Source organism: Rana temporaria, chromosome 6 (assembly GCF_905171775.1).
Source record: "Rana temporaria chromosome 6, aRanTem1.1, whole genome shotgun sequence".
In the NCBI taxonomy this organism is placed as follows: domain Eukaryota; kingdom Metazoa; phylum Chordata; class Amphibia; order Anura; family Ranidae; genus Rana; species Rana temporaria.
Window position 1 is genome coordinate 88,210,537 of NC_053494.1, and position 22,618 is coordinate 88,233,154.

Consider the following 22,618-nt stretch of genomic DNA (forward strand, 5'->3'; position numbering starts at 1 on the left):
GCTGTGTCCGTCCATGGACGATAAGAGAAAACCTATGTTAGACTTACCGGTAACGGTATTTCTACGAACCTTCCAGGACGGCACACCTGAGAGATGAGGGCTCCTCCCTGCAGGAAACACAATCAATTGACAGCTTGTTATAAGTCCCCACCCTTCCCCTTGATCCCCAGTATATATTAAAGTAATCCTGAACTGGTTCACAAGGGACATTGTTCCGTATAGGTACTTTCCACCTAGCGTTTAGCTTCTCTTTCCCTCCACATAGGGCAGGAAGTAGGCCTGCCTTCCTGGAAGGTTCGTAGAAATACTGTTACCGGTAAGTCTAAGGTAGGTTTTCTCCTATCACCTTCCAGGACGGCACACCCGAGAGGATAATCAAGTAACCACAGGCCTACCTTCAGGGTGGGACCACAGCTTGTAGGACCTTTCAACCAAAAGCCAAGTCTTGCTGTGACAACATTTCCACACGATAGTGCTTCAGGAATGTATGATGACTGGACCAGGTAGCCGCGCTGCGAATTTGTTCCCAGGAGCCCCCTGCTTTCTCAGCCCAGGAAGTTGCTAAAGATCTGGTTGAATGAGCCTTGATATTAGCTGGAGCTTGGATCCCGGCACACACATAAGCCACGGAGATAGCTTCTCTTATCCATCTTGAGACTGAGGCTTTTGATGCCTGCAGTCCCTTCCTGGGCCCAGCATACAGAACTAATAGGTGATTTGATCTCCTAAAACTCTTTGTTCTCTCCAGATGAGTAAGAAGACACCTTCTTACATCAAGACAGTGAAATTTATCTTCTTTCTCGTTCTTTGGTTCAGTACAAAAGGACGGCAATATTATGTCTTGCGTCCTATGCTACTTTTGGTAGGTACAGAGGATCTGCTCTGAGAGTGACCCTATCTGGCTGTACCAGCAGAAAATGTTCCTTCATGGACAGTGCCTGCAGATCCCCTACCCTCCTGGCTGTAGTGATTGCTAACAAAAATGCTAACTTTAAAGTTAGGAATTTAAAGGGAACCTCTTCTATGGGTTCGAATGGGTGTATAGATAACGCCTCTAACACCCTAGTTAAGTCCCAAGGCGGAAAACTACCTTTAAGGACTGGAGAAACTCTTTCTCTTGCTAACAGAAAACGCTTAATGAGGTCCTCTTTTGCTAATCTTCGATCGAGATAGACTGAGAGGGCTGCTATCTGGACCCAAAGGGTACTGACTTTCAACCCCAAGTCTACTCCGTCCTGGAGGAACTCCAGGATAACCGGGATAGAAGTTGAAGTCATCTGTCTTTCTTTACCCCAGGAATAGAAAGTCTTCCAAATATTTGAATAAATCTTCCTAGTCGCTGGTTTTCTACTCAAAAGAAGGGTACTTCTCACCTTCTCTGAACAGCCTTTACGCTTCAGGATCTGGCGCTCACTAACCAGGCCGCCAGCTGGAAAAATTCCGGCCTTGGGTGAAGTACTGGCCCCTGCCTGAGGAGATCTACCCTGTTTGGGAGCTTCAGTGGTTCCGCTACAGTCATGGAACTTAGACTTGCAAAAAACCAAGCTCTCCTTGGCCACCACGGTGCCATCAGAAGGATCTGGCCAGGAGACCTGCTGAGTTTCTGAAGGACCCGCGGAATCAAGGCCAAGGGCAGGGAAGGCGTATGCCAGCCTGTAATGCCAGGTCTGAGTTAGTGCATCTAGACCTTCTGACTCTAATTCTTGGGAAATCGAGAAATATCTCTTTATTTTTTCTGTTTTGCCGGTTGGCAAACAGGTCTATTTCTGGATTTCCGAAGTGCTGTACCAGGGTTTGAAACACCTTAGGGTTTAGTTCCCATTCCCCCTGTCTTATCAGCTGACGACTGAGGAAGTCTGCCTCTGTATTGCTTGTCCCCTTTATATGTATGGCAGAAATGGAGAGAACTTTCCCTTCTGACCAGTCCAGGATTTCCTTGGATAGTTCTAGTAGGGGAACTGGACCTGGTACCTCCCTGGTGACCCAAATAGACTACGACTGTGGCGTTGTCGGAGCTTACTTGGACCTCTTTGCCCTTGATGTCTTCCTGGAAGGCTTTTAGGGCTTCCTCTACCGCTCTGAGCTCCCTGTAGTTGGATGACCTGCAAGCTAGTGAGCTGTTCCATTGCCCTTGGGCTTTTTTCTCCCCTAGGTGGGCCCCCCACCCCCATGAACTGGCATCCGTGGTAACCTTTACCGGGTTCCACTGAGCCCATGGTCGACCTTCTTTTAGGTTTTGGTGAATTGTCCACCATTCCAGGGATGACAGGACCTGAGGGGTGAGCAGTATCTCCTGATCCAGGGACACCTTTTTGTCCCAGGAGGACAGCAAGAAGAAATTAAGTGTCCTTGAGTGAAGTTGTGCCCAGACTACTGCTAGTATACTTGCTGACATAAGGCCTAGGGTTCTCAGAATGTTCCTTCTGGAGAGCCTGGGTTTTTTTATTAGATCCCCTGCCGCTGAAGCTAATTTTGCCACTTTGTCTTCTGGCAAGAAGAGCCTCTGCTGCCTGGTGTCCACTATGTAGCCCAGGAAGGTCTTGACCTGTTCTGGCTTGAGGGAGGATTTCTCTGTATTGATTATCCAACCCAGACTTTTTAGGACTGATACTGCTTTGTTGGTATTCAACATGACCTGGGAGGCTGACTGTCCGGAGATCAGTAGATCGTCCAGGTAAGGTATAAGGGATATACCCTGGAGGTGCAGAAAGGCCACTGCCTCCGCTAGGATCTTTGTGAAAATCCTTGGGCTGGCTGTTAGACCAAACGGCAGTGCTCTGAACTGCCAGTGGAGGATCTCTCCTCTAACTACTACTGCAAACCTCAGATATGCCTGATGATCCACATGGATTGGCACGTGTAGGTAGGCATCTTTGAGGTCTAGAGTCTAGGCTTCCTTCATGAGGTTCTTCCGTACCGAGTAGATACTTTCCATAATAAATCTTTTGTATTCCAGAAACTTGTTCAGGTTTCTTAAATTTCTATCAGATGGTATTTTCCCGATGGCTTGCGGACTACAAATATGTGGGAATAGAATCCCTGGTATTGTTGTTCTTTCGGTACTGGTACTACTACTTGTTCGGCCAATTCCTGGATATTCTCAACGAGGGCAGACCTTTTTAGGGCATCCCTGGGAGGATGTCCAAGAGTGATCATAGAGGGGGGTGTTGCCAAAAATTCCAGACGATAACCTTCTCGTAGGATTTGGCAAATGTAAGAGCTGTCTGAAATCTTTTCCCATTGAGGTGCAAATTGGGACAACCGTCCCCCAATTCTGATCTTGGCGTCACGTCAGTTTTGGGGGAGGGGAAAAGTAAGTTGTTCTTTTTATTCCCCTTACCGTAACCTCAGCGTTTGTTGGGTTCCTTTTTGGTTCTCTGCTTTGCTTGCCCAGGGGGGCCTCGAAAAGGTGGTTTAGGAGCCTGAAACATCACGTCGCTCATCTGCTGTTCATTCCTAAAGATTGTTACTTCATGCAGTTGTTTGTCTGGCCAAATGTGAGTAGCCTGACTTTTGCTTCTTTTAAAGAATAAATCCACACATTGCAACAGTGAGCACTTAGTCTGTGATTATCTCTTTACATGCACCTGTCCTTTGCGGTTTGGTTGTCTTATGAGGATCTAATACATCAGCCTGGTTCCTGTTCATGACCTGCCTATTTGATTTGCTTTATTGACCATCTGTTAACTCAGTGGTCCATATATGAAGGTGAGAGTAGCCATCTACAACGGTGGAGGGATCACTTCAAAAGGTTGGTGGATTGTCACGTGGTGGAGATTTATTTTCGTTTAATTCACTCATCTTCTGACACTTATGGACTGTTTTTTTGAATTGTATTTAATTTTTAATATTTTTTTTTTCCATTTTTTCTGCATATTCATATTCACACTTATGGTATTGGTGTTTGAGTATACCAGTATCATTTATATATTTGAGTTTTGCGCTGCACTTTTTCTATTTTATTTTTTAAATCCTTAATATTGCCTGCGTCCTCAAAGGAGAGGTCAGACAACTTGGTGACTTGCGACAAGGCCGCATCTAGTCTTGGGAGCTTAAAAAAGGTCTCCTCAGACTGGTGAAAGGGATATCTTCTTTTCCAAGTTTTTTGTCTGACAATTCTCCTTTCAGGTTCTCTCCATTCCTGTAGGACCAAGCTCCTTAAGGGATTGGTGGAGAGGGAACACCCTAAATTGAGAGTTGCTCAACCCCCTATAAACCTTATCCTATGCTGAGGTTGCTTTAGGGGTTTCTGGAATCTCCTCTGTGGTGTAAATTGCCTGGAGGAGACTGTCAAGATCTTCCACAGCGAAGAGGTGACTCCTTAGTCTTATATCCTCCTGGGGCTGGCTAAGGGAGTCTCTATCCACCTCTCCCTCTGAGCTGTGTCCTGATCTGACCTGGCTTGCTAGTTCACTTTCCTCTTCCTCTGCCTGACCTAGAGGGAGCATTTGTGAGGGTGGGAAGAGGGCACTGGGTCCCCCCGTAAATAGGCTTTCTTGAGCGGATGTGCCTTCAGTAGGGGTAAGTTCCTCTGTGTCAGGATTCTGCACTGACTGTCCAGCTGCTTCACGGAAGGCTTTAACCGTTGCTAGCATTTCCGTCTGCATGGATGCAAGAAAACTTTTCATCATTGCAGCAGCCTCCTTCCCTGCTAAATTGTTTATGCATTTATAGCAAAAGGGTTTTGAGTGGGACTTTGGGAGCTTATCCTTACAGTTCCCAAATTTTTTAGAGGAACTATGCCCTATTGCGGCAGGAGACTGAACTGAGGCCTCCTGGGCTCTGCTGGGGGATTCTGTAAGACAAGAGATATAAGACATAACATTACTCCGTCTTCCCCTAAGACTGCAGGTTTGTACTGGGAGGGAAAAGGGGCAAAGTGAGAGGTGAAATCCAGATTCCTGTTCTGGCTGGTCCCGGAATCTCCGACTCCTGAAAGCCAGAACCTCTCACTCCCTTTCCTCCTCCCTTTCCAAGGGGGGTTTGTACTCACCGGTCCCCGACCTGGATCTGCCTGCAGTCGCATTTTTCTTCCCGTCCTCTTGTTCCATGAGGAGGTTGACTGGGTCCTGGCTGCCGGTACCTCTGGAGGGGCTATCCGCAAGCTGACCACTTCCACCGCCTTCCACAACACTCTCCACGCTGCCTCCCGGCGTCCAAACACTTCCGGGTTGCGCTCTGGGGGACCGCCCACTTCCTGTGATGCGGTCCCTGTTCCTCTGAGAGAAAGGCTTGGAGCTCAGTGCTTCCAATAGGAAGCAACCCCCGGGAGTGAAGAGAGCAGTTTATTGCGGCATTCCTTTGCATCACATCGATGGCTCACCCTCCCTGCAGCTCAGAGCGCTGGTGCACGCCTGGGGCGACCTGTGAGATGGACCAAGCCTACAGGTTAGTTCAGCCCTCCCCGGCTTCCCTAAAACCTGTCTCAACAGGGGTACCATTCGACCCTCCCCGGTCTTTAGGTTTAAAACAAAACAAACATGTCGCTGTGTTCGGGAGAAACACGATCAATACTGGGGATCGAGAGGAAGGGTGGGGACTTATAACAAGCTGTCAATTGATTGAGTTTCCTGCAGGGAGGAGCCATCATCTCTCAGGTGTGCCGTCCTGGAAGGTGATAGAGCGAGATAGGAGAAATAGCCATTTTAAGGGGGGTCTGTGAAGGAATTTAATGAGCATAATAAGTTAGAAAATGTCTATTCTCTATGCATCTTTATTATAATATAAAGTCTATATTGCTTTTTCATGTATACCACTGCTATAGTCCTTCCTTACTCAAATCAGCTCCTAACACCCCTCCCATTGAGAACACTGGAGAAGACCAAAGATGGCGAATGCCTCCCTCTTCCACACAGCTTTAGGAATGCGGAGGTGAAGACACATCAGAGGGTCGGCTAAGATCGACACCCCATCTTTGTATTTTTCTTGTATCTCAGCCAATTAGATGCGCTTTCTAGTTTACATTAACATAATAGTGACGTATCATGCTGTATGTAGAAGTTTGTATTGCCTGAAATAAAGCAGAGATAACAGTGTAGTTCAACTGAGACGGTCGTGCAAGCTAGTTATCTGAACTTTGAATTTGGAACAGTAGTAGAATCCATATTAACCCTTTTGCGGTTAACAAAACTATCACAAGGCGTTTAGCCTCAGAAAAGAATGTGAGATTCTTATGATCAGTAAGAATGAGAACCGGCACAGTGGTACTCTCGAGGAGATGTCTCCATTCTTTCAGGGCTAAAATTATCGCTAACAGCTCTCTGTCACCAATCTCGTAATTGCACTCCGTAGGTGACTATTTCTTGGAAAAGTAGCCACAAGGATGCATAGCGCTCTCAGAGCCAGGACATTGAGACAGAAGAACACCAACTCCAGTCTCAGAAGCACTAACCTTATGGATAAAAGGTAACATAGGATCAGGATGTGCCAACACAGGAGCAAAAACAAAAGGCATACTTAAGACTCTCAAAGGCCTTAATGGACTTCGGAGACCAACTCTGGGGGTTACCGTCCTTTCTGGTCATATCAGTCAGGGGCTTGAGCAGAGATGAGACATTACAAATAAAACTTCCTATAATAGTTGGCAAAGCCAAGAAAACGCTCCAGAGGACGTAAACCCATGGGTCAAGGCCATTGTAGGATTGATGAAAGTTTCTCTGGGTCCATCGAAAAACCAGCACTGGAAATAACATAACCCAGGAATTTAACCTGTTCACGATTGAATTCGCACTTCTCCAATTTACAATAGAGATTGTTCTCTCTTAGTTTCTGAAGCACACGACATCTGTGTGGTGGCTCTCCAGGGACTTGGAAAATATGAGGATATCGTCGAGATAAACCACCACACATAACTGCAACAAAACTCGGAGGGCATCGTTAATAAATTCCTGGAAAACTGCAGGAGCGTTACACAGGCCAAAAGGCATTACGAGGTACTCATAATGGCCTGTTCTGGTATTAAATGCAGTTTTCCACAAGATTTATGCCCCTCTCAAATCCAGCTTTGTGAAAACAGTTGCTCCCTTGAGGCAGTCAAATAACTCCGTAATCAACGGAATAGGGTAGGCATTCTTAATTGTGAAACGATTGAGACCCCTACAATCAATACAAGGTCTCAGTTTACCACTCTTTTTCACAAAGAATAAACCGGTACCAGCAGGAGATGAGGATTAGCGGATGAAACCTTGAGAAAGTGTGTCTGGCAAAAATACTCCTCCATGGCCTTTTCCTCCAAGACCAACAAAGGGTAAATCCGGCTACGAGAGTGTATGGCACCAGGTTGAAGGTCAACTGTGCAATCATATGACCGGTGTGGAGGCAAAGTACTGGCTTGACCATCGCGGTATTCCTCCGGTAGGGAGAAGAGTGAAGAGGTGCACAGGACCTTGGCTACCTTCTGGAAGCATGTCTTACTGCATTGTGGGGACCAGGAGAGCACCTCAGCACGGAGCCAATCAAAAGAAGGGCTGTGCCTCTGTAACCAGGGAAAACCAATAACCAGCAGAAACTTAGGTGAGGAAATAACTTGGAATTGGATTATCTCATGGTGAAGAGCCCCTACAGCCATAGACAACGGAACAGTCTCATGAGTCACAAGGGCAGAATGTAGAGGTCTCCCGTTAAGAGCCTCAATGGCAAGGGGAGTGTCACGGAGCTGCAGTGGAATCAAGTGCTTCGATACAAAGGCAGCATCAAATGAACAGGACTGCAGCCCCAGAGTTGATTAGAGCCTGTATCTCGACGGCCGACTCGGTCCAAGAAAGGGTAACTGAAACAAGGGACTTATCCTTCTTGATAGCTGGAGCCGAAACACCACCTAAGGTCTGTCCGTGACAGGACCTCAAGGTTCGGGCGTTCCCTGGACAAGTAGGACAAGACTTCAAAAAGTGACCTGCCTGTCCACAATAAAGGCACAATCTCTCCCTCCTCCTAAGGGCTCTTTCATCCACAGAGACACGCAAAGCCCAAGTGCATGGGTTCACTGACCGACTCGGTACCAGGAGGCATGGGAGGTGAGGGTTGCAAGGGTGGGACTGCAAAGCTCTGAGACAAAATGTACAGAAGGCTTCCGCAAGCGCTGCTTTAAAGAGAGTCTGGAGTCAATGAGGATGGCAAATGTGATCAACTTCTCCAGCTCAGTGGCTATATCTAAGGCTGCTATCTCATCCGAGATGTTATACGAGAGACCATGAGAAAAAGCAGCCACAAGGACCTCATTGTTCCAAGCAACTTCATCTGCCAGAGTACGGAATTCCATGCCGTAATATGCAACAGTTCTCATACTCTGAAGGACATGAGGCTCTTGGCAGCAGAAGCGGAGTGTGCAGGAATGTCAAATACCCTTTTGAAGGAAGCCACACATTCTGAATAACTCAGGACAATGGGTTTTTGTATCTCCCACAGAGAGTTTTCCAAGGCTCTCTCAGAAAGCAAAGATATCACGAAACCTACTATGCTTCTGTCTGTGGGAAACACCTGGGGCAGCATCTCAAAAGTTACTTTCAACCTGGTTGAGAAACCCTCTGCATTTAACTGGATCACCCCCAAATCGCTGGGGAAGCAGAGTGGAACCAGATATGCCTCCTATAGAGGCAATACTCGAGGTGCGTGCCTGCACAGAGACTGGAGCAGCAACAGGGACGGCCTTCAACACAGGTTGTACCGGAGCAGACACAGTGGGAGATTCCAGGTGAGCCCGCACGGCTCACTCAGAAGCGTTTGTAACGCCATGGGAAACTGATCCATGCAGTGATCCTGGTCATCCAATCTGGAAAAAATATAACCAACAAGTGGATTGGAACGGGTGTTACTTGCGCAAATCGGAAAAAATACAAATGTTTTTATGTTATATGGTTTGCTGCAATCAAAAGGTGCAAGTCACTCTAAAGGCTGAGGTCTGGATGGGGGATAAATAGAGTGACGGTTCCAGGGACAAAAATGGCAGCGTGAGGACTTCCGGTCTGCTCATTTCCGGGGGTGGAAACCTTCAGTTACAGTCGGCCACAGGGGGGATATAAATATGGAGAACATTAGGAGTACAGCAGCTTCCTGATGACGCAAGAACCTTTGCGAAACGCGTAGAGGCTGCTGAAACTCACGGGACATCACGCTGTTTGTAGGAAAGGCCTGGAGGGAACACGATAGAGGAACACATTTTTTTCTCTCGAATTTTGCATACACGGCTGGAGAAGCTTGGTGCCTGCATAGAGGCACATAAAAATGTGAGTGCAATATTTTTTGTATTTTTAAACCAATAAATTCTTTTACCTACTACACTATGATGGCCATGTATTCCCTATGAGAATTTATAAAGAGAAAGAGGCCATAATAAAAGCGACAGTTTTGGTGGCACAAATAGGAGTGGTTATCCTGGGAATGAACCAAAGGCATTAATTGAGCAGGATCTGGTGAGTGGCCATTTCTGACGGTGATGGGATAATCACGAAGGTGGTGAAAGCACGCTGCATTTGAATGCTCCATAGGAGGAACGCTTATTGTTTTAGAGCACTTGGTTATTCACTGGGACTTTGCATAACAAATAATAAACACAGGGAATGGGACCCATATAGGAGCCCCCCTCTTTTGCACTTTATCTTAGTGGTTGGCACAAAGTTTGAGATTTGGATTTTGATATATGGATTTTGAGATTATATATATATATATATATATATATATATATTACAGACCAAAAGTTTGGACACCTTCTCATTCAAAGAGTTTTCTTTATTTTCATGACTATGAAAATTGTAGATTCACACTGAAGGCATCAAAACTATGAATTAACACATGTGGAATTATACAGAACAAAAAAGTGTGAAACAACTGAAAATATATTTCATATTCTAGGTTCTTCAAAGTAGCCACCTTTTGCTTTGATTACTGCTTGGCACACTCTTGGCATTCTCTTGGCATTCTCATGATGAGCTTCAAGAGGTAGTCACCTGGCGCAGCACCCCATCACTCTCCTTCTTGGTCAAATAGCCCTTACACAGCCTGGAGGTGTGTTTGGGGTCATTGTCCTGTTGAAAAATAAATGATGGTCCAACTAAACGCAAACCGGATGGAATAGCATGCCGCTGCAAGCGCACTTCTACAACAACCCCAAGGAGGCTATGGCCTGGTTCAATGATGGATACAGAGTTCTTCCTAGGCACAGGGCTGCCTAATATCTGTGGTCCTAGGCCCCTGCATTCTCCTCTAGGTTTGCCTTGAACTGATTATGGATATGTCCATCCTTCCATTTTGGAGAACTCATTTGCCTTGACTGCACTGTGATCCGAATTTTCATGAAGGTATGGTACGCCTCCCTGCAATAGGCCTGAGAACTATTACCCTGTCATCTTTAATCCTAATAGACTGAACTTCCTCCTTATTAACAGGCCTATCCCCCTACAACTTCTGCCGGTTGTTTACTCTGCAATCTACTGCATCCGCTGTTGGACTGTGATGCTTTTCACCCCTACAATGCTGCTCGGAAGACACTCTGGACTCCACTACACCCCCCATACCAGTTAGTGGCAAGGCCACGGTACAGCTCTCCCTCAGTTTAAGGAGGGGGGTTTTCGTTTTACAGTTCAGGGATCCAAGGCTCGCTATGTTGGGGTTGGCCGAGCTGGGAGGGGGGCAAGGGATTTTATCTAGACTTTCTGGGACTTTTTTTGTGTTTTTTTTTCTCTTTTTTTTCTTTCTTTTTTTCTATGTTCCTTTTTGCACTTTTCTACTCCTATATTTTTTCTCAGGTTGCTGCCTATGGCAGACTTTTAATGTTTTTTTTTATTTCATTGCTGGCTCATGATGGTCTGATGGCGGATTCACGCACTTTTTTTACTCATGTGCGTGTATGTGCTTCAGGTGTCGCGGCCTGTCTGGTCATTTAAATTCTTGTATGCATTTTACTTTGTGCTTATTTACTACTGTATGTTTTACAATGGCAAAGCCCCTAAGCATAGTCTCCTGGAATACTAGAGGTCTGAATGCACCCCAGAAGAGATCCCTGGTCTTTTCAGTATTAAAAAAATGTCGCCCGCACATCATCTGCCTCCAAGAGACTCACCTTACAGGCTCTAAAACAAGGGCCCTAAAATGCCCGTGGTTGTCTAACTCCTATCATGCCACTCATACTAATTACTCCAGGGGGGGTTTCTATCCTTCTAGTCAAATCTCTCCCGGCTGAGACGGTACAAGTTAAAACCGACCCTGACGGGCGGTTTATTGTTCTTACTTTGCAAATTTCTACTGTGACCTTTACCCTGGTGAACATTTATGTGCCCCCCCCCCCCCGTTTTCAGTGGAGGTACTCTCTAGACTGTCACTTCAGCTTCTGACTAGACCCCCTGGCCCCTTACTTTATGTGGGGGACTTTAATGCTATATTGGATCCAACTATGGACCGCCTGGGTGGTCGAGGTAGACCCTTTTCCTCTTTTCTAGACTTGGCACAGGTTCAGTTCATGGCCTTACAGAGGTGTGGCGATGGAAAAATCCGGATGTACGCCACTTTTCCCGCCACTCGGATTCTTTCCACACCATGTCCAGACTAGATATGGCGTTTTCTCCGGCTGAGACCCTCCCTGTTGTCTCTGCCGTTTCATATATGCCTAGAGGGGTTTCTAATCATGCCCCTCTCTCAGTGGACCTCCTCCTCCTCCCAGGTTCGGGACCTGCTAATTGGCTCCTGAACTCATGCTGGTTGGAGGACTAGGTAGTGCAGGGAGAATACAGGACAGTCATCACAAACTATTGGAATGATAATCTGGGAAAAGTAGACCCCTCCACTGAATGGGACGCGTTTAAGACAACTCTGAGGGGCATTTTTTAATGTCCATCACAGGGGTCTTGCGCAAAAATAACCAGAGGAACTTGAGACTGTTATGGTACGTGCTGAGTCTGCTTATGCCTCTAACCCTGCCTCCGACACGAGGGAGGCATGGTTACAGAGCCATAGGGATTATTAACTCCGTCTGTTAGATCTCACGCAAAAACGCATGTTGCATGCCACACAAAAATCGTTTGAACATGGTAATAAAGCCGGACGTCTCTTGGCATATCTGACTAGACCTGACCACTCTCCCATTTCCATCCCACGTATCTTTACTGCTCAAGGCCCCATCAGTGACAACCCAGGGGATATCCTAGACCTCTTTTTTATGCTTTTACAAAGACCTGTATACCTGTAGGGTTGACTACGTTGACTCCCAATTGAATGACTACTTGGCTGACATATCTCTCCCCTCCTTGTTAACGGAGGGGCGTGAAGTGCTGGATGCACCTATCTCGGTTAAGGAAATTGCTGCAGCCATTTCACAAATGCCTGCAAATAACACTCTGGGCTTAGACGGTTTCCCGACTGAATGGTACTCACAATTTAAAGACTTTTTGTGCCCCTTTCTTTTGCGAACCTATAACAAAGCTCTAGATGTCGGGATCCTCCCCCCAACGATGCAAGAGGCTTTGATTGTACTTCTATTAAAACATCGTAAGGACCCACTTAAATGCGAATCTTACCGTCCAATTTATCTTATTAAGGTGGACGTTAAGATTCTGGCCAAAATATTGGCAAACCGCTTGAACACTGTAGTCACGTCCTTGGTCAATAGTGACCAAGGGGGCTTTATCCCCGGCAGGTCCACCAGAATGAATATCCGCAGGCTGTTTCAAAACTTGGAATATCCACACGACTGTCCTCCCACTCGTGCCATTGTGTCTGTGGACACTTGCAAGGCATTCGACAGTGTGGAATGGCCATATCTGTTCCGGGTGTTACAGATGTATGGCTTTGACCCCCGTTCTCTAGCATTGAAAAAACTCCTTTACACCTCCCCTGTAGCTCGGGTGCGGGTCAATTCCTCCATCACTGGCCCCTTTCCGATTACTAGGGGCACACGACAGGGGTGCCCGTTGTCACCCCTCTTGTTTGCCCTGGCCATGGAGCCACTTGCGGGTTCGCATTCGCTCCTCCCTCTCGATTAAAGGACTCCCAATTGCTAATATAGAGGAGCGCATTTCACTTTATGACACATTGGTGTATCTGGCTAATACTAATAAATCACTTCAGGCCCTGTTGGTGGAGATTAATACCTTTGGAGACTATTCTGGCTTCCGGGTGAATTGGGATAAGTCTAGTCTTTTCCTCCTAGATGTGGCTGAGCCTCCCCTGATTCACCTGGATTCCAAGATTCAAGAGGTGTCCTCCTTTAGGTACCTTGGGGTTCTGGTGCAGACCCCTTAATCTTTATATGTCGCCAATAACTTAGATCCTTCATTGGTCCGCCTTCGGGAGCAGACCAAGCAGTGAATGGATCTGCCTCTGGATCTTATGGGGAGGGCCAACGTCCTCAAACTGATCTACCTACCGAGATTACTCTATATCCTTGCCAATTCCCCTTGCAAAATACCTAAATCTATTTTTAAACGCATAGATTCAATATGTACTACTTTCCTGTGGAAGGGTGGCTCCCCCAAGGTAGCACTTGAAACACTACGGTTGCCAGCGCACTTGGCAGGCCTGGCATTTCCCAACTTCTTTCTATATTAATTGGCATCCCAGTTGGTGCACATCCACGATTGGCTGTGCCCGGTTCCGGCCAATGCCTGTACCTCCACGGAGGGAGCCATCACATCTTCTCTGGAAACCCTACATAATATTATCTACAGAGGCCGGGTCCCCGATCGCCCCGGAACCTCACTACTTGCCACTTCCCTTTCCTCTTTTCATTATATTGTCACTAAAGTATCCAGGCACACCTGGCTGAAATCTCCCAACAACCCCCTGTGGTTTAACCCCAATCTGCAGGAACTATACTCCCTTCCTGAAAGAAAGAAATAAATGATGGTGACTGCGCTGTGTGAGGAAGTGGAAAGAGCAGATGCACAGGGAAGTGAATAGCAAAAACCCACCACTGAGTGATCGCTAAAACCAGTGAGGGTGGGAGGTCTGTGGGTCAGTAATGGTGAACAACAATAAGCATAAATTAGATATTAACATACACTATAATTAAATTAAATAGTGAACATCACAAACATGAGAAGCATGTAAATCCAAACAGCTTAATTGATGTGGATAGTGCCAGAAAGTTCAAATATAACACAATCCAAATGGAGTCCCAGAAGAGGGAAGATGTGGGACCGTAATAAGGTAAAAAAATCATATAACACAAATAAAGTCTTAAAGTGCACTGTGAACGATAATAGAGGCCCAAGGGGGTATCCCCTGGTAGAAGAGCAGACTTCGGTGCGCACACCTCTAGTGGTGTAAAAGGCTCACCTCCAGGCCATAGCACGGACAGCCTAAAACCAATTAAACACTGTATGTTCACAGGCTCAGCAGGGTAGAGGTGACATCAAAATCTCCACATCAAATGGTCATGTTGAAAGTGAAAGACAAGGGCAGATATGGCATAATACTGTGACTGCAGGTATGGAAGATAATATATCACATGCACGTGCACTCACATGGAGGCCTATAGCAGTGGGCCTATCTCCTACGAACGGCGAGTTTGTGCGATCCGTCTTGATAGGTGCACTTCCTCTATCTTTCGTTACCACCTAGGCATCCACTGGGTGTTGGGTGCTCGGAGGGGTATGTAAAGAAAAAACAAGAGGAAGGCAATGGTGCAGCTCCGCATAAAAGGTTTAATATAGAAGTCATGTGATGTGACGCCACGCGTAGGGACAGGAAGTACCAGACCCCACACATCCTAACGGGAGGAACACGAGCGCGGTGCTCGTTTTGTTTGGAAACACCTTACCACTGGAAATGTGAGTTTTTTACCCTTTCTTCTATATTAAACCTTTTATGCGGAACTGCACCATTGCCCTCCTTTTTTGTTTTTTGTTTACATACCCCTCCGAGCACCCAACACCCAGTGGATGCCTAGGTGGTAGCGAAAGATAGAGGAAGTGCACCTATCAAGACGGATCGCACAAACTCATCGTTCGTAGGAGATAGGCCCACTGCTATAGGCCTCCATGTGAGTGCATGTGCATGTGATATATTATCTTCCATACCTGCAGTCACAGTATTATGCCATATCTGCCCTTGTCTTTCACTTTCAACATGACCATTTGATGTGGAGATTTTGATGTCACCTCTACCCTGCTGAGCCTGTGAACATACAGTGTTTAATTGGTTTTAGGCTGTCCGTGCTATGGCCTGGAGGTGAGCCTTTTACACCACTAGAGGTGTGCGCACCGAAGTCTGCTCTTCTACCACGGGATACCCCCTTGGGCCTCTATTATCGTTCACAGTGCACTTTAAGACTTTATTTGTGTTATATGATTTTTTTACCTTATTACGGTCCCACATCTTCCCTCTTCTGGGACTCCATTTGGATTGTGTTATATTTGAACTTTCTGGCACTATCCACATCAATTAAGCTGTTTGGATTTACATGCTTCTCATGTTTGTGATGTTCACTATTTAATTTAATTATAGTCTATGTTAATATTTTATTTATGCTTATTGCTGTTCACCATTACTGACCCACAGACCTCCCACCCCCACTGGTTTTAGCGATTACTCAGTGGTGGGTTTTAAGACTTTGTGTTATTTGACTTTTTTTACCTTATTACGGTCCCACATCTTCCCTCTTCTGGGACTCCATTTGGATTGTGTTATATTTGAACTTTCTGGCACTATCCACATCAATTAAGCTGTTTGGATTTACATGCTTCTCATGTTTGTGATGTTCACTATTTAATTTAATTATAGTGTATGTTAATATTTAATTTATGCTTATTGCTGTTCACCATTACTGACCCACAGACCTCCCACCCTCACTGGTTTTAGCGATCACTCAGTGGTGGGTTTTTGCTATTCACTTCCCTGTGCATCTGCTCTTTCCACTTCCTCACACAGCGCAGTCACCATCATTTATTATATTCACATATTTCTGGCCAGGACCGGTTCCAGGTAACTGCAGCAGTGCCCCCCCCCCATAGTATTTAGCACCGATAGCGCGAGAGCCCTTCCAATTTATTGATTCTATACTCCCTTCCTGATCCCAATCGCTGGTACTCCAGGGGGGTTAAATATTTATGCCACCTGTACAATGCTCAGGGCTTTAAATCTTTTTCTCAGCTACGTTTAGATTTCGATTTACCAAGATCGTACCTAATTTTATTACTACCAGCTCAGGCACGCTATCCGTGCCCAGTTTAGCTCCCTGGATGATCCCACTGACCTGCCCCCATTGGAAAAACTGCTCAGACAGCCAGATCCCACTAAACTTGTCTCCACCTATTATGCAGCCCTAATGCTTGACTTTGACCCCAGGTTTCAAAAAGCTCAGGTAAAATGGACCTCTCTAGACATTTCCCTGGTAGACAAGGACTGGTCAGAATTTAGCGATACGTATAAAACCTCTGTTATTGCTTCCCGGGACCGCATCATACAGGTCAAAATTTTCCATCAAACCCACTCCGGCTAGGTTACACAGGATAGGTCTCCGGCCCTCAGCTGCCTGTTTCCGTGGCTGTGGCCGGGAGGCCGATTTCTTACACTGCTTCTGGTCATGCCCCGTAGTCCAGGACTTCTGGGAAGAAGTGGGTGCTTTCATCTCATCGGCGCTAGGCCTCCCAAACATAAATCATCCAAAGAACTGCCTATAAGGCATCTTTGGCGAATTACACCTATCATCACATGCCAAGAGACTGCTCCATATACTCTTCTTCTATGTTAAAAAAGCAATTTTACTGCCCTGGAAGGGGACACAGACCTCTCTGAAATCCCTCTGGTTAAAACTTATTAATGAGGCTATCTCACTGTATAAACTTACTTTTGAACTCCAGAAACGGAACAAAACTTTCCACAAAATTTGGGGTAGATGGTTGGCAAGTCCGCTAACCCTCTCCCAGCAACGATTGTACTACTCTTGCTTGATCATTGATGGGCTGTGCCTCACGGATCTCTAATGTCTGGACCTCCGCTTTTGCTATATCCCGGTATTATACCTGAGCCTTTTACCACTGTGCCTACTTTATATTTTGCATTGATGTCAGTTTATTTTTCTATGTTTGAGTGTACTGCCTAACGTTTATGACCAGGTTGTCTGATGTTTTTTTTTTTTGTATGTTTTTCTGTTTGTTGGTTTGTCTTAAACCTAATAAAAATATCTTTAAAAAAAAATAAAAAAAATAGGAACTCAGAAAAGTTGGCCCGATTTTTTCTTTTTAATTTTGAAAGATAATTTTACACTGAGTAAATTGATACCCAACATGTCATGCTTTAAAATTGCGCCAGCTCATGGAATGGGGACTAACTTTGACACTTAAAAATCTCCATAGACGAAATTTTGAAATTTCTACAGGTTACCAGTTTTGAGTCACAGAGTAGATCTTTTGCTAGAATTATTGCTCTCACTTCAACGATCACGGCGATACCTCACATGTGTGGTTTGAACACAGTTTACATATGCAGAGGTGATCGTTTCTGCGCGAGCACGACGGGGCGCTTGAAATAAATAAAAAAAATCTAATTTATTTTAATTTTTATTTTTACACTGTCCCTTTAAAAAAAAATGTATCCCTTTGATTCCTATTACAAGGAATATAAACATCCCTTCTATTAGAAAAAAAAAAAAAAACCTTTCAGGACCTTTTTAATGTGAGTTCTGGGGTCAAAAAGACCTCAGATCTCAAATTTACACTTAAATGCAATAATAAAAAAAAATCCCCTTTAAGACCATTGAACGTAAGTGACGTTTGACGTTGCTTCCATCATCAAATGGTATGGAGCCGAATGGGGGCCATCATGCCCTCACTCGACTTCCAGCTTCAGAGGGGAAAGGACTGGTTCGTCTCCGCGGCTACCGACGGCTCCGGTAAGGGGGGGTGGGCACCTCTTCCGCAGCCAAAAGTGATTTTGCTGCAAATCTGCCACAGAGACCACTTTTATCTGAAGGCAGAACACCAGCAGTTTCTAAAAAAAAAAAATGGGGTTATGGCAGCTATATGCTGCCATAACAAAGGTATTCAACGCAAAATTTGCTACAAATAACGACAATGGGCGGCCTGGAAGTGGCTAAATTTATTTTATTTTATTAAATTTGAATTGATAAAATGTCCTCCAGGGCAGTACCCAGACCCCATACATTTTTTTATGGCCAATTACTTGCATATAAGCCTTCAAAATGGGGACTTTTGATTTTTCAATTTCAGGTCCCATAAACTTTAATAAGGTTCATCATTCGGGTCAGAGCTTTTTCTGTTTGGGAGTTCTGGTGCCAACCGAGCTGGGGGGGTGTTTGGCCCATCTCTATACATGACTAGGGCAACAACAAAAAGGACTAGTGGAAAGATTAAAAAAAAAAAGTTAATTTACACTGTTAGCTAAAAAGGTAGGGCAAGGGGAAAGGAAGGGGAGTGGCCTGAAGGGGCCTAAAGGGGTTACTATTAGCAACAATGATTGATCAAGAGGATGTAAAGATACAAAAAGTATTTATTAATTAATAGTATCAAAAACGTATATAAAAAGTACAGTAGTTGGTGAACTATATGAAAATGTTAATAATCATCTTATGAAAAACAGGACTAACAATGGACAACACAAGACTCACGACACTATTCCGGACGTGTGTGTATTCAACCACAATTTACCTGCACAACATGCGATACATGGTTTGGCTAGTAAGATATATGGGGGCTAAGTGTATATCAGGGAAATGCCTGATAGCCCCTATTAAACTAAGGCCAAATAGGTGCTGGTCAGAAGTGGCTGGATACAGTGTGGGGGGGAGGGAGAGGGGGGCGGGAGGCAGTGGGATGGATCTGCAGGACCAAAGGGTATCAGACTTCATAAGTGGAAGAAAAAAAAATCCCTAAAGTCCACAAAAACTTACAGGAACCTCCAGGCAGACCGATCGTGTCCGCCTGTCAGGGTCCCTTGGAACGAATAGGTAAATACCTTGATTTGTTACTTAAAGAAATGGTTACTGACCTGAAATCGTTCGTACAAGACACCCAACATGTCCTGGCCAAGCTCAATGACCTCAGCACCTGCGACCAACCAGGTGCGGTATTGCTAGTTGGCATTGATGTGGAATCATTATACACATCAATACCCCACCTGGTTGGTATCAAGGCAGTGGAAACCTTTCTAGACTCCACTTACCCTACATCGGGACCACAAAACGAGTTCATCCTTGAAATCCTGGACTTTGCGTTACACAACAATTTCTTTCAATTTTTGAATAGCTTCTAACACCAGATTAGGGGGACCTCTATGGGGGCGGCATGGGCTCCGGCCTATGCCTGCCTCCATCTTGGTCTGTGGGAGGAGGAGGACGTGTACACATCCCCGATGTACCGCCGCCATGTACTTACCTAGTGGCGGTACATCAATGATGTCCTGATGTTGTGGCAGGGACCCGTTGATTTACTACACCAATTCATGCTGGAACTTAACAAAAACAAACAAAATATACGTTTAACGTATACTTTCGATATTGAAAAACTGTCATTCTTGGACTTACAGATCACAATCAAGCAGGGCCAAATTAACACCGGTACTTTACGATAGGATACCGCGGCCAATACCCTGCTCTATGCTACAAGTCACCACCCACACTGGCTAAAGAATGGCATTCCCGTGGGACAGTTCCTGCGCATAAAGAGAAACTGCTCAAATGCGCATGACTACCGACGGGAGTGCCAGGAGCTATATACGCGATTTCGAGAATGCGGATATTCACATGGCCAAATTAAAAAAGCTAAGAAAAGAGTGGCAATTCGTGATCGACTCGACCTATTGACCAAAAAGAGATCAGTTGATAAACTTCCCCAAGACTGAACCGATCAGAATCATCACTTCATTCGCATCCCAGTGGGACTCGGTCCGTTCAGTCTTGGATAAACATTGGGGCATCCTGACCAATACACCAGCATTAGCCGCAATAGTCGGTGACTCACCTAAGTTAGTGGCACGTCGAGCATCAGTGATATGCTGATCAAATCCGAGTTTGTAAGGGAACCTGATACTACCTGGCTATCTAATTATCCGCAAACTTTAGGCATGTTTCCATGTAACAAATGCCAGATCTGTCCCTATGTACACCGGACATCGACATTCACCGATGCTCATGGACAAGGTTCTTATGAGAACAGAAACTTAATCAACTGTTCATCTACACGTGTAATTTATGTTATCACTTGTCCCTGCCCAAAGATTTATGTGGACAAAACATAACGCTCGCTCAAAATTCGAATTGGTGAGCACCTCAGGGAAATAAATAAGGAGAAGATACCTGATAAACCCTTGGCGAAAACCTTTGCGCAGTGCCATGACAGGAGCTCAAGGGGTCTAACCGTGAAGGGCATATATGCCCTAAAGTTACCGAACAGACGGGGTGACTTTGACCGCATCCTCCTACAACAGGAGAAATGGTGGGTGTACCGTCTGAAATCCCTAGTGCCTGTTGGCCTCAACACTGAACTAAACTTACAGGTCTTCTTGGACCCCTGACTTGGCCCTGCTGGAATCCCAGCCCCTGGGGTACCTATCAAAAATTCCCAGATAAATTAGTTGTACCTCTCTACTCCCTAGGATTCCATACCAGGCAGTAATCATCAGTCCTACTGCACATACTTGGCAATCATGTATTATTCTATCCAGTCCCCCCTTCAATCATTATTTACTATACACAAAAAAATAAAAATTTTAAATATAATATAAAAATAAAAACAAAATAAAAAATTAGAGATAAAAACTTTTTGATTTTTGAATGTGTGTTTTTTTTTATTTATAAAAAACAGAAAATAATAATAAAAAATACCAAAATATTCTTGCACAACTATATACACATTTTTTCCTCCCTTGTTTTCCCTTTTTCCTTTAAAAACCTCTAACGGAATAATCCTTGAATTTAATTACTATTGTTCTGTGTCTCATCATTGGTGACAATTAATGTGCTGTGATATTTCTCCTTAATTGATGTTTTCTTGTGAACATTTATTGAGTTTCAGTGCTTCAAGTGGGTAACACTCATGCACTTACCCAAGTGTCATTTCCTTATGTCATCTACTTGTGTCGTTTACCCCCATGTTCTCTCATATTGCCAGTATGCATTGTATCCCCTTTTGTTTAGTTTTTAGAATGAACATATTATACGTGGTCGGTTTATTGGTATAATAGCACCGTTGGAACTAGCAGGGACTGCCTTAAAACTTGGCGAATTGCTATTTCCCTTTATAGATTTCTTTCCTTTAAACGGATCTATTACAATAGTGAACTTGGGGGGGAAAAATTCCATCACAGAGTATCTCAGTAACTCCTACAACGGGACTTGATTTGTTCTTCAATTAAATACTCATCTTCTCGCCCTGGTGATAATCACCAGCTGTAATGTGCGCATATATGGGCACTGCCGCTGGTGGTCAGCAACGTCCGAGATGAAGCTACGCTACTGAGCCAAGCGAAACCCGTTGACGTCATCACCCGGCGCAGTCACGTGATGTCCCCTGTGTGCGCGGGGAACGGAGGTGTTCCAGGCGGCGGCTGAGCTCTGGGACGCTGAGGAGCATTACGAAGTTGGACGGAGGAGTACAGCGCATCCAGGCATCCATAATTGTGTGGTCAATCCTGTCAGGACTTTTTGCCACGAATCCTCCAACAATGGATACGTATTAACAGAGGCAACTACTGCAGGAATCCACCCACAATCAAAACGATCGGGTGACCAGGCTGAATGACAACAGACAAGAAGTTGGTAACGTACACACAGCTACTTGGGAATGCATTTGCATTGGATTCATTTGCACCAGTACGGTTGTGGCTAAATTGTGCTTAGCAACCACTTGCAGAAATTATATATAGCACATGCCTTCAATCACGTTTAGCCTTTGACATACTGCCCCCTTTGCCATTATCAAATGGACCTGTTGCTGCATGGCTAACTAACCTTCTGCTAGCTACCTACTAACAGATCCATATGGATCCTGCATAATTTGACTTGACTAACACTCCTCAAGCATCTGCACTTCAAGACCAAACTATCCATGTGGCCTCTTTTTTGAGTATCTTTATGGCCCAAAATGTTTATTTTTTTCTTTCACTTATGAAGACTAACTAATTAATACCCTTTGGTCCTGCAGATCCATCCCACCGCCTCCCGCCCCCCTCTCCCCCACACACTGTATCCAGCCACTTCTGACCAGCACCTATTTGGCCTTAGTTTAATAGGGGCTATCAGGAATTTCCCTGATATACACTTTGCCCCCATATATCTTACTAGGCAGGGATGGACTGGCCATTGGGACTACAGGGAGTTTCCCGGTGGGCTGATGGCTCAGTGGGCCGGCTTCAGTGACAGCGGACCGCCGCGCTCCTCTGTCTCTCCCTTCCTGCAGCGCTCACCTGGGAGACAAAGAAGCAGGGGGAGGACCAGGGGGACCGACAGAGGAGCATGGGGGAGGGGACAGACAGCTGACTCAATAGCTATGGCCGGGGGGTTTCTCATTTCTGCCTAATCTTGTCCCATAAGGGAGGGCACCAAACTGATTCTTTGCCCCGGGTGAAATAATGTCTAGCTTCTCCACTGGTACTGCCTATAAGAGTACCAGTACCAGCCATTCTACTCTAATAAAGTAGAATGGCTAGTGGCTAGTGAAGGGGGGAGAGGGGGCTT

The 22,618-nt window shown here is 45.3% G+C and overlaps 1 protein-coding gene across 2 annotated transcripts in view; it reads right to left on the reverse strand.

Annotated features, from left to right (window-relative positions):
- Window positions 1-22,618, reverse strand: part of ABAT (4-aminobutyrate aminotransferase) — a 396,642-nt gene that overhangs the window by 157,596 nt on the left and 216,428 nt on the right. The gene's annotated exons all lie outside the window — the stretch shown is intronic.